Below are 18,541 nucleotides of genomic sequence, written 5' to 3'. Positions count from 1 at the left end.
TCACTGTTTACATTCGGATCATGTAGTTCTTTTTTACTCAGTGAAAACACTGAGTCCCTGTCTTTGGAGAAAAACAAAAATACTTCATTAAAATCTTCCTTTTTTGATAAGTTCTACTTAGACACAGTGATTCTGCTGAAAAATGAGAAACATTCACATAGTCTAGATTTTGAACACACTCACACACACACACACACACACACAGAGAGAGAGAGAGAGAGAGAGAGAGAGAGAGAGAGAGAGAGAATTATTGTTACATTCTACTTACGAATAAAGTTTCTGTACAATAATACTGGAACTGTGTGGAAGATCCAATTGCTTATTTTGTTAGCATGTATGTTTGTTTGATCAATACATATTTTTTGATGTTTTCAAACAATAGTCAAAATCTGCACAGAAAAATGAAATTTGATGTTTTGTTACAACTCAAGAAATTTGATGAAGGTAAAAAATTAAAATACCCCATGCTAGCAGTAACCTGAGAACGTCCTTCAGGATCTATACAGTGTTCAGTAATACTCTCATATCCAAACATATTCATCTAGATCTTCTGAAAAAAACACATTTGGAAATAGTGACTTTTAGTTCGTAGTTGTTAAAACTAGAGTGTATGTTAAGGAAGACACTAATACTAGGACTCATCTCTACAACAGAGAAGATGAGTAGAGAGATGGGCACAGAGAGCAGAGTAATGTGTCTGCAAATGAGACCACATAAAAGCTTCAACACCAGATTCTGCAAAAAATGAAAGCAGTACCCTCTTCAGCAGCAGATCCAGGAAGCTTTGACTGCTCCAATCCTGGACCTCAACCTCTAGATTTCAGAACTCTTAAAAAACCTTTCATATCATTTTAAACTACTAGTTCCTGATGATCTGTTCTAGCACTCAGATGAAACCACTCATTACCCTCCCAAGCTTTCCAGTCTCCAATAGACTGTCTACAGCATAACATCTGCACGTAAGTCTCAGCAGGGTGGGCAGAAAGGTTCTAAGATCCAGAGAATTAAAAAAAAATCAGAACCTGTAGTCTGGTCTATAAATAACAGTGAAGCTACATCTATTAACTTCAATAATACACCTGCCTAAACATGACCTAGACAAGGTCTCCACCAACAGAACTTCTACTGCGATAGGGGTAAGTCACACTGGACCCCACCACTGGAGAAAGAGCTGCAGAAATAATTTTAATGTCCATTTTGATCATCACTTACATACATTCTCAACTTCTTAAAATATTATCAGGAGTAAATGTGTAAAACATGGACGCCATCTAACTATGCTTCCTAGTGACCATTTATCCATACTCTGCTGTCTGATTGTGAAAATGAAGTAAAATACTAACCTCTTCTCTTTTGTCCCTTTCAGGGAATGTTAGGCTACTAATAATTCAGATGTTCATAGGTCAGAAAACTGAGTATAGACATAACATTTCTGCACCTACCTACACATATGTGACCCATGGTATTAATTAAGCCTGCTACATCTGCAATTTGTTTGTTTAGAGATTCCAAGAGATCGCATTGCAAAGATACTTTAAGACAGAACCAGGCAAAATGAATGTGACATTTGGCTTTCTGTGTTTCTCTTTCAACGTAGTGTGAGTCATGACACTTAATTGTCGGATGTTTGGTTGACATGGTAAAATTTTGATGAACTTTCTCCATTCATGTTTTGTTTAGAATATAACTTCATCCTTTATTCTGATTTCTTATCTGCTCCTGCCATTTCCCAGTGTTATAACACACACACACACACACACACACACACACACACACACACACATTTATAGTTCACAGAAAATTGCTTATTTTTCCCCACCTCTAATGGCATTGCAGGTGTGGCTGCTGTGCACATGAGTGTATATAGATGGCAGAAAGGCTACGTTTATACACAGTGGTCTGACCTGGGAACATCTGAATTATTAGTTGCTTAACATTCCCTGAAAAAAAAAAGACAAACTTGTGACAACCAACAGCCCACAGCCAGTGGACTCTGAGATGGAGCTAGCCTAAGACAAGAGCCACTAGTTCTGAGCCAGGTAGGCAAGGATGGTTGCCTTGGGACAGGGCATCTAGGACAGGGACTAGAAGAACTTTATCTAGGATGAACGGTCCTGTGTAGGTGTGAGCCCAGGACAGACAACCCTTACAAGGAGTAGCTTAGGCAGGCCAGGTAAGGAAAGAACCATAGATGACCCCCAGACCTGTGCCATGGTGCCTGGTCAGAGAGTTAATGTGAGATGACCACCAGTCCTGTGCCCTGCAGTCCTTGAGAAGCATACCATTCCCAGCGCCATAATGCATGAACCAGTTATAACACTTCAGAGACCACTTCTGAGATGGCCTGAGATACTTAAGAGACCCCAGGCACCACTAAAAGGAACAAGAAAGTGGTAAAGATATGGAAGAGAAAGAAACAGAAGGATGTGGACATGAAGAGAGGCTGAAATGGAGTCTACAGCACAGTGAAGAACAGTCTGATGTGGATAGCTGGTAATCTCATCTGGGACCATGCTGGGATCCTAGCCTGTGCTGCCACTGGCGGCCATGTCTGTGCCTATGGCACTGCAGTAGCAGAGACTGGTTACATCCAAAGGTCAAGCAAATAGTTCTGATGTGGGCTGCTTACTGGAGACATGTTATTGTCTAAGGATTGTGCAGAACTGCCCCACTCCTCAACTTGGAGATCATCCTGAGAGATCTAGCTATGAGATCTAGCCTTATCTGTATGAGATAAGGAGAAGTACCCCTGCCCCTAGACAGCTGTAGTACTTGAGAGAGCAAACCCTGCACATTGTAGGAGTTGAGGGTAAACCAACCACTAGGATAACAGTATGAGAGAGCCCTCTCCATCTCTTGTTTCCTTGGTGTGAACAAGGGAGAGATACCCTCTTCTCCCATCACTTCTTACTACCTATGTCAAGTGGGAGACCTCGCTGGGATCATGATAGAAAGAGGGCTTTACCTGCCTCTTCCCAGTTATAGCACTCAGGAGATCTGGCGCTGCACCTCACCTTGGCATCACCCCAAGGGCATGAGTATGGAACTGATATTCTTGCCTCAGTCTGCAATGTGCTGACACTACCAGGGAGAGACCTCCTTCTTTCTCTTTTGTCCTCACCACAAGCAGAAGAGTTGTACCAGATAGGGTCATGAGAACAGAAAGGCTGTCCCTACCCCTCACCTGCTGTAATAGGAAAGCAGACCCTACACCTTACCTAGGCAGCATGGTAGAGTTAAACCTAATGGTGGGGCACTGAGGATGTAAGCATGGGAGAGTTGACCCTGCAATATTTACCATGCAGCATGATGGGTAAGGGAGAGATGCCCTCCTTCTCCCTCACTCCTTGCCATATATGACAGGTTGGAGACCTGGACCCAGGATCACAAGAGTGGGATAACTACCCCTGTCCCTGACCACCTTACCTGGGCATCATAGTAGAGCTGGCCCTGGTTGAATGAGTTAACAGGGATCTTGCTCCCTGTACATGAAAGTGGGAGAGTTGGCAGACTAACCAGCTCACAAGCCACTCAGGCCCATATTCTAGGCTTTGAATTTGCCCACCTCAGCATCTATCCCATGAATGAGCTGCTGGAGTACATGAAGAGGTTGATCCTACTCATCCAATACTACAAAATCTCCATAACATGGGGCAACAACAAGATATTAGAGAGGAATCCCAATGAGGTTCCACTGTTGATAGAGTAGCAGAAGCTAGAGGCTTCAAAGCATACCAAGTCACTGCAATGAACATTTGCAAGCAAAGAAGTATGGACAAAAGACTATACTATGGGAAACATTGTGACATATTACACTTTCCCAAAACAAGAATTTTTTCTCAGTTGAGGGCAGGAGGTTTGCAAGTGTGTTTCATGGATGTGTGTGGAGGGTAGAGATGAGTGAGATTAGGATATATGATGTGAAATTCAGAAAAATCACTAAACCACTAAAAATACAAAACAATTGAATATTAAAACATCAATGAAATAAAAAACAGCTCATTGTTAGGATGACTTACATCTTGAACATTTTGAAAAATTAATTTGCTGTTTCTACTATATGTTTTCTTTACAATGACATACCTATTGTTTCTCTGAAGACATAACTGGATTTTTCCAAGTTAATAGTCTTTCCCTTTTTTGTCTTGTTTAATGGACAATATTTGAGGATGATTTCCACTTGATTTCCATTGTTATTTCCTTTATTCAACTCAGTCTACCATTGTTGAATCCTATTTACATTGGTTAAGCTGATAATCCCTAATTTCTGGGTGATTTAAAAACTCTACCATGGGCTTTCTGTTACTCTTTTTCGTTTGTTTGTCTGTTCATTGCTTATTTGTTTGTTTGTCAGTTTTATCATGATGTACCTGGGAGCATGCTGGTTCTTTCTGCATGGCTTGCAGTACTTGAAGTCTAGAGGTTTGCAGTCTGTGCTTAATCTACTGCTTTGTCTTTCTCATCCCTATCTCATTATTCTGAAGTATTTTGTCTTCACAGGTTTAAAATGTAACTTCACAGTTTCCTTTATCATTGTCACTTACAAAAGACACATAAACCTTTGAACGACCTTCATAAAAAATATTTTCTATTGTCGCTATAGCCACAGACCAAACTTACACTTACTACATTTTTTTCTTTCTACCTATGAAATATCTAACACTTCAACCAATTTTTTTTCAGGCTCTAGTTTTTTACTGACCAGTTCAATTGAGGAGAAGGTCACATGGCATCATTTAAGTACTTGATGGTTTGCTTTTCAGAACAACTATCTCTCTCTTTTTGTTTTTTTATCTCTCTCTCTTTTTTTTATTAACCTGGGTATTTCTTATTTACATTTTGATGGTTATTACCTTTCCCAGTTTCTGGGCCAACATCCCCCTAATCACTCCCCCTCCCTTTCTCCATTGGTGTTCCCCTCCCCAGGGGCTACAATGCCCCATCGTATTATTAGCATTTTAAATAGTTTTCAGCATTTAAAATGTTTTAAATCTGTTTTCTTGAATATTGTTATTTTTAAATGTTTGCCTAACATTTTCATGTAAAAATAAGTATTAAGAGTTTTGATATGCCTCTTGTTTCCTCATAATTTGTTTTCCTTGTGTTTAACCTTTTATTCTGTACAGTTTTTAAAAAGGATATTATCCATTATCAAGAAAAATTTTCAACAATGCTTTTAGACTCTGGATGAACTTGTTTTCCTGTACAAAGCACTTGTTTTTACCTATACTAGATAACTCTGTTAGAAGTAGTTGCAGTCCTCAGTTATCTTAGTCACTCTCCCACTGCTCTAAGAGACAACCGTGACCAGACAAACTTACAGAAGAAAGCATTTGCTAAAGCTGACTACTCCACAGTCCAGAGCCTGAGTCTATGACCAATAAGGCAGCTCTAAACTAAAGGTAATCTCTAAACTACATGCCACAGTCAATATTAAGTTGTCTTGATTTCTCTTCTGACAGTAATAAAATTAGTCCAATATTTGGTAGTTCATCCCCAGCCATATTCTTAGGGCAAAGGGAAAAACACTTTCACAGTCTTTACTAAAGTATCACAAGGATTGTCTCTATCCCAATTTCTAATAATGTTCCTCTCTGAAACCTCTTGATTGAACCTTCACAGTCCTCATTGCTCTCAACATTACAGACCTTCAAACTCCTACTAAGGTAGCAAATTAAATGCTGCCTACAGCATTCATCTATTTTCCTAATCCAAACTCACATACTTTCCCATTTTCCTCAAACAAACAATAAAAACCCAACATACCCAGGTCTGACATAGCAATATACCATGCCCTGGTACTGTTAGGTATCTTGAAATTATAGTCTTGACTCAGGTTAGTAGGAGTATAGAAGTATTTCTGGTAATTAGATAAAAGTCAATATATGTCAAGAAATTGTGATATTGGTTTTGCCCTCCAAAATTAATCATTTATTTTCTTCTCGCAAAAGGGACATATTGTTCTCATTGATATATACCTCTGGTTACACATCAGAGACCACACTGTCATCCAGACTTACTCAGTCCCTACTCACAAATACTTACTATAGGTAACAAAGCCCACATAGACACCATAGCCTGTGGGAATGGGACAGAGGATGCACTGTCAGGGGGAATGGAATCACATTGAATCCAATTCACCAGGGTGCAGATCTGAATTTATTGCCTAGCCCATAAGCTTATATACATTACTGGAGATAATCCCAAGCCGCTAAATCTATGACCAATTGTATCTTTCCACACCATTATGATGCTCTGAAAAAAGCCCTGCCTGATGAGATAACTCAAGAAGTATATGTGTGTCTAGGGGGAGGGGCAAGGGAGAGTATTGTCACATATGAGGATTTCCCTGAAGATAGGAATGTGACCACTACCCTGGCCTTGGTTTTGTTATGCTATCTCACCAGTCCACTAGGAACAGTCTTAGATCTGCTGCCATGTATGGTATCTCCCACTCCACAGTACTCTCGCCATTTTCTCATATTCCATTTCTGTCTATTCTATGTGGGTTGTTTGCTACTTCCCACAGTCGCTCTTCCTATGAAATAGTCCTCTTCCTGTCCACTAGGAATATTTTTCTCCCTAATATGGATTCTCTGAGATGTCTCTCAATATGACTTTTATCTAAACTAAAATCCCCTCAATTATATATATATATATATACATATATATATGTTTATGTATAATTTAATTTCTTTAATGCACCCTTACTCATAGGTATCAATTGCATCTTAGTTACTTTCTTTCACTGTGATAACTCATCATGACCAAACCAACGTATAGAAGAGAGTTTATATTGGGATTTACTGTGTCAGAGGATGATGCCATGATAATCATGTCAAGGATTATGGCAGAAATCAGGGAGGCATTGTACTAGAGCAGTCCTTTAGAGCTTACATATGATCTATAAGCAAGAGACAGAGGAAAAAGAGCTAACTGAATGCAATGAGGTTTTTGCAACACAGGTATCCCATTGAGGTCATACCTCCAAATACTTTCTAAAAAATTCTATCATCCAGAGACCAATAATTTAAGTTCATGATCTAATGGGCTCATTATCATTCAAACTCCCACATCAGTAAATAAATAAGTGATCTTGTCTTTTAGTTTCAAATCATCTGAAGATCAGTTTCTTAGTTATTTCTTTTTTTTCTGTGATAAGACATCACATACAAGCCAATGAACATAAGAGTTTGAAGCTTACAACTTTAGAAGATTAGAGTTTATGCTTATTGTTTTGTGGCACAAGACATTAAGAAAAATGTATGAATGTATCAAGTAGAAGACAGAAAATACTAACTTGAAATGGGTGGCTTTGTTTTAAACCTGAACAGCTTCCCTCAGTACAATACTACCTCCAATAAGGCCACACCCCTTAATCATTCTAAAATGTTCTTCTAACTAGAGATAAAGAAATCTAATATGTGAGTCTATGGAGGATATTGTGATTAAATTCGCAACAGCCAGTCTTTATTCATTTATTTCAGTTTCTGGCTATACTCTGTGGTTTGAAGACATACTGTCTGGTTCGTCATGGACTATATATCTTAACCAATATCTAAATTTCAACTACTATCAATGTGATAAAAACTTAGTTGTTTCTTCAACTACACTTTCCAGTTTTAATTCCGTTTAATGTATGGGAAATAATCACAACATGAGTGAGTGGTTATATATTATCTTTTATTTTTCAGTGTTGCCTGAAAATGTGACTCTCCATGCATTTGTAGCTCACTGTCAGTTCTTACTAGAAAAACAAAGCGCTACATGGAGGTTTCAAGATATTAACATCAGGAACACTTCGGAAGTGCTGCCAATAACCAATCTATCCTTGTACTTGATACTTGTTTTCAAAGAAATAGTGTGTTTTCTTATCTAAAAGATGGTTAAAAATATATGTCATTTGAAAAATATTTTAAGTAGACTTTAAAAACTACCTGGTTCTGTAGGCTTATATTTTATAAAATCTACTTCAGTAAGTGTATTTAAAGTTCTAACTTCCCTTCTAGCCCACCATCAACCAGAGATAATGGAAAGAAAAGGTTAATGGGTCAAGGAAGGATGTGGATCTCTTTAGAAATATCTCTTTGGGGGTAAATCCAATCTGGATATCAGCAGTTCTGTTCACATGAACCAGCAGTGGTAGTTCAGTCCACTGGCAAACACCAATAATGAATCATCAATGGCTCTTACATAATTGTAAAAACTTTTTTTAATGATGCACATAGAAAACTAAGTCAAAGGCAAGACTGGAGACATGGTACAGTGGTATGATAACCATAGCTATTCTTCCAGAGGACCCAGATTCAATTCCTAGAACTGCCCCTGCGGTCCCCATGCAGTTTTAAGTCTAGTACTCGTAGGGGGATCAAGACCTCTCTTTTGGAATCCCTAGGCATAGCATATTTATACACAGTATCCATACATAAGAAATACCCATGCATATTAAATGCAATGGGAAAACCAAAAAGAACAAAGAAAACAACAAGAATCAAACTGAATCAAAGGAGAAGACATGGGTGTGATAATTAGTAAGAAAACATTGTGTCAGTTTCTAAGAATGTATTAATGCATTTAAACATAATCTGCTGTACTCTGTTGAAGACAATATAATTTGTATTTATATGTAAAAATGTTGTGTATTATTTTCTTTTAACTAAGTTTTACAAAACAACTTGGTAAAGAAGTTCATATTTCAATGTTATTACACAATCCCCAGAACATTCACTTTTCTTTGGAAATAAAATTAGTGGTAACTCTTGCAAATACAAAATTCTAATGTTTTTACAATAGGTAAGTGCATAACAGTAAAACATACAGAAAGATCTAGATTTTATTCAGTAGAACTCTTATTGCATACTAGCATTTCATTTGGAAAATACTAGACAATATAGAGTGTGTAGTATAGGGTTTAGAGCTATTATCCTTAAACAATACACAAACGAATACACGTCACTGAGGTATGCTAGCAAAGGGAGCAACATCTCCAAGGAAGAACATACCAAATGAATATTCAATATCAAATGATAACCTCTGAAAATATAGATACAAATAACATCATATAGACTGAGTGGGTATAAGGACTTTACTTGCATGAATACATGCATTTTTGCATGAATTAACCAGGAAAAGGGGTATAAATTTGAAAGAGAAAAAGATATTTGGAGAGTTTGATAAGAGAAGGGGAATAGAGAAATTTTGTAATTATATTATAAACCCAAAAACTAAAAGAAATTAAACAACAACAACAACAACAACAACAACAACAACAACAACAACAAAACCAATTCAATGCAAAGGAAACAGAACTCTAAAGGCTATTGTTATGTGAAGCCTTTATAATATTGAAATATAATATTTTTCTCATAAAAGCAATTTTTACTTTTATTCTCAAAAAAGTCTTTTTTTTATTAACTTGAGTATTTCTTATTTACATTTCGAGTGTTATTCCCTTTCCTGGTTTCCGGGCCAACGTCCCCCTAACCCCTCCCCCTACCCTTCATTATGGGTGTTCCCCTCCCCACCCTCCCCCCATTGCCGCCCTCCCCCCAACAATCACGTTCACTGGGGGTTCAGTCTTAGCAAGACCCAGGGCTTCCCCTTCCACTGGTGCTCTTACTAGGCTACTCAATGCTACCTATGGGGTCAGAGACCAGGGTAAGTCCATTTATAGTCTTTGGGTAGTGGCTTAGTCCCTGGAAGCTCTGGTTGCTTGGCATTGTTGTACATAGGGGGTCTCGAGCCCCTTCAAGCTCTTCCAGTTCTTTCTCTGATTCCTTCAATGGGGGTCCTGTTCTCAGTTCAGTGGTTTGCTGCTGGCATTCGCCTCTGTATTTGCTGTATTCTGGCTGTGTCTCTCGGGAGAGATCTACATCCGGCTCCTGTCTCCCTGCCCTACTTTGCTTCATCCATCTTGTCTAATTGGGTGGCTGTATATGTATGGGCCACATGTGGGGCAGGCTCTGAATGGGTGTTCCTTCAGTCTCGGTTTTAATCTTTGCTTCTCCATTCCCTGTAAAGGGTATTCTTGTTCCCCTTTTAAAGAAGGAGTGAAGCATTCATATTTTGATCATCCCTCTTGAGTTTCATGTGTTCTAGGCATCTAGGGTAATTCAAGCATTTGGGCTAATAGCCACTTATCAATGAGTGCATACCATGTTCGTTTTTCTGTGATTGGGTTACCTCACTCAGGATGATATTTTCCAATTCCAACCATTTGCCTACGAATTTCATAAAGTCATTGTTTTTGATAGCTGAGTAATATTCCATTGTGTAGATGTACCATATTTTCTGTATCCATTCCTCTGTTGAAGGGCATCTGGTTTCTTTCCAGCTTCTGGCTATTATAAATAAGGCTGCTATGAACATAGTGGAGCACGTGTCTTTTTTATATGTTGGGGCATCTTTTGGGTATATGCCCAAGTGCGGTATAGCTGGATCTTCAGGCGGTTCAATGTACAATATTCTGAGGAACCTCCAGACTGATTTCCAGAATGGTTTTACCAGTCTGCAAACCCACCAACAATGGAGGAGTGTTCCTCTTTCTCCACATCCTTGCCAGCATTTGCTGTCACCTGAGTTTTTTATCTTAGCCATTCTCACTGGTGTGAGGTGAAATTTCAGGCTTGTTTTGATTTCAATTTCCCTTATGACTAAAGATGTTGAACATTTCTTTAGGTGTTTCTCAGCCATTAGGCATTCCTCAGCTGTGAATTCTTTGTTTAGCTCTGAACCCTATTTTAATAGGGTTATTTGTCTCCCTGTGGTCTAAATTCTTGAGTTCTTTGTATATTTTGGATATAAGGCCTCTATCTGTTGTAGGATTGGTAAAGATCTTCTCCCAATCTGTTGGTTGCCGTTTTGTCCTAACCACAGTGTCCTTTGCCTTACAGAAGCTTTGCAGTTTTATGAGATCCCATTTGTCGATTCTTGATCTTAGAGCATAAGCCATTGGTGTTTTGTTCAGGAAATATTTCCAGTGCCCATGTGTTTGAGATGCTGCCCTAGTTTTTCTTCTATTAGTTTGAGTGTATCTGGTTTGATGTGGAGGTCCTTGATCCACTTGGACTTAAGCTTTGTACAGGGTGATAAGCATGGATCGACCTGCATTCTTCTACATGTTGACCTCCAGTTGAACCAGCACCATTTGCTGAAAATGCTATCTTTTTTTCCATTTGATGGTTTTGGCTCCTTTGTCAAAAATCAAGTGCCCATAGGTGTGTGGGTTCATTTCTGGGTTGTCAATTCTGTTCCATTGGTCTATCTGTCTGTCTCTGTACCAATACCATGCAGTTTTTATCACTATTGCTCTGGAATACTGCTTGAGTTCAGGGATAGTGATTCCCCCTGAAGTCCTTTTATTGTTGAGGATAGTTTTAGCTATCCTGGGTTTTTGTCATTCCAGATGAATTTGCAAATTGTTCTGTCTAACTCTTTGAAGAAATGGATTGGTTTTTTGATGGGGATTGCATTGAATCTGTAGATCGCTTTTGGTAAAATGGCCATTTTTACTATATTAATCCTGCCAATCCATGAGCATGGGAGACCTTTCCATCTTCTGAGGTCTTCTACAAGTTCTTTCTTCAGAGTCTTGAAGTTCTTATTGTACAGATCGTTTACTTGTTTGGTTAAAGTCACACCGAGGTACTTTATATTATTTGGGTCTATTATGAAGGGTGTCATTTTCCTAATTTCTTTCTCAGCTTCTTTCTCTTTTGTGTAGAGGAAGGCTACTGATTTATTTGAGTTAATTTTATACCCAGGCACTTTGCTGAAGTTGTTTATCAGCTTTAGTAGTTCTCTGGTGGAACTTTTGGGATCACTTAAATATACTATCATATCACCTGCAAATAGTGATATTTTGACTTCTTCTTTTACAATCTGTATCCCCTTAATTTCCTTTTGTTGTCTGGTTGCTCTGGCTAGAACTTCAAGAACTATATTGAATAAGTAGCAAGAGAGTGGGCAGCCTTGTTTAGTCCCTGATTTTAGTGGGATTGCTTCAAGTTTATCTCCATTTAGTTTAATGTTAGCAACTGGTTTGCTCTATATGGCTTTTACTATGTTTAGATATGGGCCTTGAATTCCTATTCTTTCCAGGACTTTTATCGTGAAGGGGTGTTGAGTTTTGTCAAATGCTTTCTCAGCATCTAATGAAATGATCATGTGGTTTTGTTCTTTCAGTTTGTTTATATAATGGATCACGTTGATGGTTTTCCGTATATTAAACCATCCCTGCATGCCTGGGATGAAGCCTACTTGATCATGGTGGATGATTGTTTTGATGTGCTCTTGGATTCGTTTTGCCAGAATTTTATTGAGTATTTTTGCGTCAATATTCATAAGGGAAATTAGTCTGAAGTTCTCTTTCTTTTTTGGGTCTTTGTGTGGTTTAGGTATAAGAGTAATTGTGGCTCCATAGAAGGAATTCGGTAATGATCCATCTGTTTCAATTTTGTGGAATAGTTTGGATAATATTGGTATGAGGTCTTCTACGAAGGTCTGATAGAATTCTGCACTAAACCTGTCTGGACCTGGGCTCTTTTTGGTTGGCAGACCTTTAATGACTGCTTCTATTTTCATGGGAGTTATGGGGTTGTTTAACTGGTTTATCAGTTCCTGATTTAACTTCGATACCTGGTATCTGTCTAGGAAATTGTCCATTTACTGCAGATTTTCAAGTTTTGTTGAATATAGGCTTTTATAGTAAGATCTGATGATTTTTTGAATTTCCTCTGAATCTGTAGTTATGTCTCCGTTTTCATTTCGATTTTGTTAATTTGGACACTCTCTCTGTGTCCTCTTGTTAGTTTGGCTAAGGGTTTATCTATCTAGTTGATTTTCTCCAAGAACCAACTTTTGGTTCTGTTGATTCTTTCTATGGTCCTTTTTGTTTCTACTTGGTTGATTTCAGCTCTGAGTTTGATTATTTCCTGCCTTCTACTCCTCCTGGGTGTATCTGATTCTTTTTGTTCTAGAGATTTTAGGTGTGCTGTCAAGCTGCTGACATATGCTCTTTCCTGTTTCTTTCTGCAGGCACTCAGCGCTATGAGTTTTCCTCTTAGCACTGATTTCATTGTGTCCCATAAGTTTGGGTATGTTGTACCTTCATTCTTATTAAATTCTAAAAAGTCTTTAATTTCTTTCTTTATTTCTTCCTTGACCAGGTTATCGTTGAGTAGAGCCTTTTTGACTTTCACATATATGTGGGCGTTTTTTCCCTTATTGTTATTGAAGACCAGCTTAAGGCCCTGGTGGTCTGATAGCACGCATGGGATTATTTCTATCTTTCTGTACCTGTTGAGGCCCGTTTTTTGACCAATTATATGGTCAATTTTGGAAAAAGTACCATGAGGAGCTGAGAAGAAGGTATATCCTTTTGCTTTAGGATAGAATGTTCTATAAATATCCGTTAAGTCCATTTGGCTCATGACTTCTCTTAGTCTGTCGACATCACTGTTTAATTTCTGTTTCCATGATCTGTCCATTGATGAGAGTGGGGTGTTGAAATCTCCCACTATTATTGTGTGAGGTGCAATGTGTGTTTTGAGCTTTAGTAAGGTTTCTTTTACGTATGTAGGTGCCCTTGTATTTGGGGCATAGATATTTAGGATTGAGAGTTCATCTTGGTGGATTTTTCCTTTGATGAATATGAAGTGTCCTTCCTTATCTTTTTTGATGACTTTTAGTTGAAAATTGATTTTATTTGATATTAGAATGGCTACTCCAGCTTGCTCCTTCCGACCATTTGCTTGGAAAATAGTTTTCCATCCTTTCACTCTGAGGTAGTGTCTGTCTTTGTCTCTGAGGTGTGTTTCCTGTAGGCAGCAGAACGCAGGGTCCTCGTTGCGTATCCAGTTTGTTAATCTATTTCTTTTTATTGGGGAGTTGAGGCCATTGATGTTGAGAGATATTAAGGAATAGTGATTATTGCTTTCTGTTATATTCATATTTGGATATGAGGTTATGTTTGTGTGCCTTTCTTCTCTTTGTTTTGTTGCCAAGGCGATTAGTTCCTTGCTTCTTCTAGGGTAGAGCTTGCCTCCTTATGTTGGGCTTTACCATTTATTATCCTTTGTAGTGCTGGATTTGTAGAAAGATATTGTGTAAATTTGGTTTTGTCATGGAATATCTTGGTTTCTCCATTTATCTTAATTGAGAGTTTTGCAGGATACAGTAACCTGGGCTGGCATTTGTGTTCCCTTAAGGTCTGTATGACATCTGTCCAGGATCTTCTGGCTTTCATAGTCTCTGGCGAAAAGTCTGGTGTGATTCTGATAGGACTGCCTTTATATGTTACTTGACCTTTTTCCCTTACTGCTTTTAATATTCTTTCTTTATTTTATGCGTTTTGTTTTTTGACTATTATGTGACAGTAGGAGTTTCTTTTCTGGTCCAATATATTTGGAGTTCTGGAGGCTTCTTGTATGCTTATGGGTATCTCTTTCTTTAGGTTAGGGAAGTTTTCTTCTATGATTTTGTTGAAGATATTTACTGGTCCTTTGAGCTGGGAGTCTTCACTCTCTTCTATACCTATTATCCTTAGGTTTGATCTTCTCATTGAGTCCTGGATTACCTGTATGTTTTGGACCAGTTGCTTTTTCTGCTTTACATTATCTTTGATAGTTGAGTCGATGATTTCTATGGAATCTTCTGCTCCTGAGATTCTCTCTTTTATCTCTTGTATTTTGTTGGTGAAGCTCGTATCTACGGCTCTTTGTCTCTTCTTTTGGTTTTCTATATCCAGGGTTGTTTCTATGTGTTCTTTCTTGATTGCTTCTATATCCATTTTAAAAATATTGAACGCTGTACGAATTTGTGTGTCATCCTTGCACAGGGTTCATGCTAAACTTCTCTGTATCTTTCCAATTTTAGTATATGTGCTGCCGAAGCGAGCACCTCAAAAAAAGTCTTTATCACAGTCTAGGGTGTGCTTCATTCTTAGAAGTAGTTTGAGCAACACTAAACAGACTCCATGTTTTAGGTATGTTTTTTGTTTGATGTGTATCTCTCTCTCTCTCTCTCTCTCTCTCTCTCTCTCTCTCTCTCTGTGTGTGTGTGTGTGTGTGTGTGTGTGTTTGTGTTTTTTTTTCTTTTTGCTTGGTCGCTTAGTATTGGTTTTTTTTTTCTAGTTATAATTTTTAGACAGAAAAAGACAAAAGTTGAGGGACTCTTAAAAGAGTTGTGAGGGGAAAGAATATGATTAAAATATATTGAACAAAATATTTAAAAAGTAAAACTATTTAAAATGTTTTAGTCAAAATAGGCTTTGATAATCATGTAATTTATGTTTTAGAAAGAAATTTCAAAGCCTGAAGACATAATATTAATTTTAATAGAGCAACAACTTAAAATGTAATAAGACAGACAAAGGCAAATCCTACGTATATATTTGACAAATTATTTTAGTTTTCTGAGAATTAAGAATATTATTAGCTATTTGATAATTTTTTAGAAGCATGTCTTAGGTATTAATGACACCTTAAAATGCGTGAAATTCACATTAATTTATTCCAGTAACAATATTACAATGTAGCAGCAGTATAGGAACTAGAGATAGTGAGACCAAGATTAATAGGTGGAACACTTAGATGACCGCAGAAGATTAGCAATGCTACATGTTGCTACATGAAACAAAAAGACACACACACACACATACACACACACACACACACACACACAAACATACAACACAAACCAGAGAGATGAGGTGCATCCTGTAAATGACCTAGGAAATTTGAGCATTGTGACCCATTTCTTTTAAAAATAGGCCTTTCCTACTTGAAAGCTCACTCCTATTTTCTGAAGTGTTTTTCCTTAAGCAGACTGTTAATTTTTCTATTTCCTTACTATATGAATTGATTTATTTATTTTTCCCAGGCAGAGGGTGGAGGGTGTAGACTGTGAACTTCAGTGGATATTCTGTCATGCATCCATAAGACTGAGACCCTTTACAAGAGCACAGGAATCATAGACAAAACTGGCCAGTGTTGATAGTTGTTAAAGGGAAGGAATAAATAATAAATGCATAAATGTTTATTGTTCTATTCTGTGTCTTTTGGGGTTTTCTGAAAAATATTCTTTTGAATGCCTAGCTGATGCAACAACATAGATATTTCTAGAATGCAACATAGTAGGTTGAAAACAATAATTAACTTAGAATATACTCTATTAATAACCATTTGCCTTTACTGCAGTATCTAACCTAACATCTTATTGATTATTATATACGCATTTATAAATGTATCACTAAGCTTTATCCCCTCTACTCTCTGTCAAGCAAAGTTATGAATCTTGAAAGATAGTACCTGAAACATGTAGAAGATGTTTCTGCATTGTGAAGGTTCATCTTCATTGGCAATCTTGCTGGATGGAGAAACACTTAGAGCACATATCCCTCAGTCCATTTTTCAAGGGTGAATTGAAAAACCCACCCTATCAGTAAGTTACTGACAATAGACAATGAAGAGCTCTCAATGGAACAGCAACCATTGACTTACCTTTGTTTCATCTTGAGCGAGACCCTTTGTGATTGCTCTTGTTGAAGTTGGTGCTTCTGCCATGAATAACAGACTTTACATATTAGCTTCCCGGTGTAGTACACCCAATACAGACAACTCTACAGGAATCCTCCAGGCCTCTAGTATTAGATGGGATAGCCAAGGCACCAAGCTGTGTGAACTAAGAAGCCACCTCTTCTCTTTGCTGGTGGCCATTGTTGTAGGACCCAATGTCTATTATGAGAGACAAAATTCACTCCTCTTCTTACAGCTTACTTTGTGATGTCACCAGTTATGGAAAAAATAAATGGAAATGGCTTTTTTTACTTCCTTCCAAACTGTGGATTTAGAAGTTCAGGAAACTGCTTGTGCATTAGGTCATGTCATTTGGGGTAACTTGAATCTGTGTTTATAATTCATGTTTAGCTGCCTTTGTCTCAGAATAAGACATTTTCTAATTTTCTTTGAAGCATTGTAGTTATGATAGTTTAAGAGTTCTCTTTTTTTGGTAAAAGTTCAATGGAAATGAATATGCATGAATTAGTAAAAATGTTCTGAATGGGGAGCAAGAGACATGTTTTAAATGTTTGTTTTCCCAGGGCATAGCTCTATGCATGTCAAATGCTACTTAATCCTTAAATACTAGAAGGAACACAATGAATATGGTTATAAAACCAAAAGCCATATTGTTCTGCTAAATATTGTTCTGCTTATTCATGGTAGAAATACATTGTAACAAGATGGGCAAATCAATTGTCCATGGTACATCTGTGAGAACACAAGAATAGTTTATGCCAATAAGGACTTGTTTCTGCCAAGCAATTTAGGTGTTTGCCGGAGACATCAGTGTAGGTTATGTAAGTGGAAATAAAAATGCAAAATGAACTCTGCCATGGCACTCCACTGGGGATCCATTAAGCAAATTTCACAGAGCCTTTTAGTTATTCTTTCCTTTAGAACTATAACCAAACAAGTATTCAAGAAGTAAAGAAGCCATATGCTGTTGTTTTCCACAGTTCTTGTGTGTAAAGAAATTTTCAATCTATGGTATAATCACCTAGAATGTGTAGAAATCTAGTGATATCAATGCATGTTAACAATTAGCTATATATATATATATATATATATATATATATATATATATATATATATATATATATCTGTACAGCTAGCTTAGATGTTGTCCAAAAAAGATCATTATTTACCTTTAGGGTTAAACATTGAAAACTAGATTCTAAAAATGTAAAGACATTCAGTATGTAGCTAGTGAGTGAATACAGATAGCTAGAGTTGGTTTCATGAAGAACATTTCATAAATATAATAATTATATGAATAGATAAGTACAGACAAAGATGTTACACTTTACTATACTATGAGGCTGCACGCCCATAGTCACAAGATTTTTGACAAAGTCAACAATACACATTGAGCAAAGACCAGCATCTTATACAAATGCTGTTTATAAAATTAAATAGCTATGCATTTTCTGTCTGTTAATGAACTAATGGCTGATGATTAAGGACATTTAAGTGACGTATATATTTATTGCGAAAAAACATCCAAATTCTAAGTATAATTATTGAAGTAAATATATAATATATTGACTGCTTTTACAAGTTCTTTTTCTTTTTTATTATTATCTCACATCTTACACCCAATTCCCCCTCCCTCCTCTCCTCCCAGTCCCCCATCCATAAGTAATCTCTCTCCCAGATCTATTCCTCCTGTAGTTCTGTTCAGAAGATGGCTGCCTTGAAAGATATATCTACCAGAATGGCATATCAAATTGCAATAAAGCTAGGCACCTCCCTTCATAAGGCTGGTCAAGGCAGCCCCAGTAGAATAGGGATTCCAAAAGCAGGCAAAAGAGTTAGAGAGAGCCCCAAACTCCAACCCTAACTATTTGGAATCTCACAAGAAGAGCAAGCTGAACAACCAGAATATATATATATTATTATATATATATAATCAGACACATTCAGGGTCTCTGGTTATTGGTTCAGTCTCTGAGAGCTCCTGTGAGTTAGTTCTGTGAGTTAGT

The 18,541-nt window shown here is 37.4% G+C and overlaps 2 non-coding genes and 1 pseudogene across 2 annotated transcripts; 1 reads left to right on the top strand and 2 right to left on the bottom strand.

Annotated features, from left to right (window-relative positions):
• Positions 1–1,368: 1,368 nt before the first annotated feature.
• LOC120095767 (small nucleolar RNA SNORA17) lies at positions 1,369–1,503 on the bottom strand. Its single transcript, XR_005491555.1, has one exon. It is a non-coding gene; the product is annotated as a small nucleolar RNA SNORA17 (small nucleolar RNA).
• A 311-nt stretch (positions 1,504–1,814) lies between these two features.
• On the top strand, positions 1,815–1,938 carry LOC120095758 (small nucleolar RNA SNORA17; annotated as a pseudogene).
• Positions 1,939–14,791: 12,853 nt separating this feature from the next.
• Positions 14,792–14,898, bottom strand: LOC120095816 (U6 spliceosomal RNA). Its single transcript, XR_005491580.1, has one exon. It is a non-coding gene; the product is annotated as a U6 spliceosomal RNA (small nuclear RNA).
• Between the last annotated feature and the right edge of the window lie 3,643 nt (positions 14,899–18,541).

This window comes from Rattus norvegicus, chromosome 11, assembly GCF_036323735.1.
Source record: "Rattus norvegicus strain BN/NHsdMcwi chromosome 11, GRCr8, whole genome shotgun sequence".
NCBI classification, from domain to species: Eukaryota; Metazoa; Chordata; class Mammalia; order Rodentia; family Muridae; genus Rattus; species Rattus norvegicus.
The sequence above is the reverse complement of the archived record's forward strand: the minus strand, read 5'-3'. Positions and strand labels throughout refer to the sequence as shown.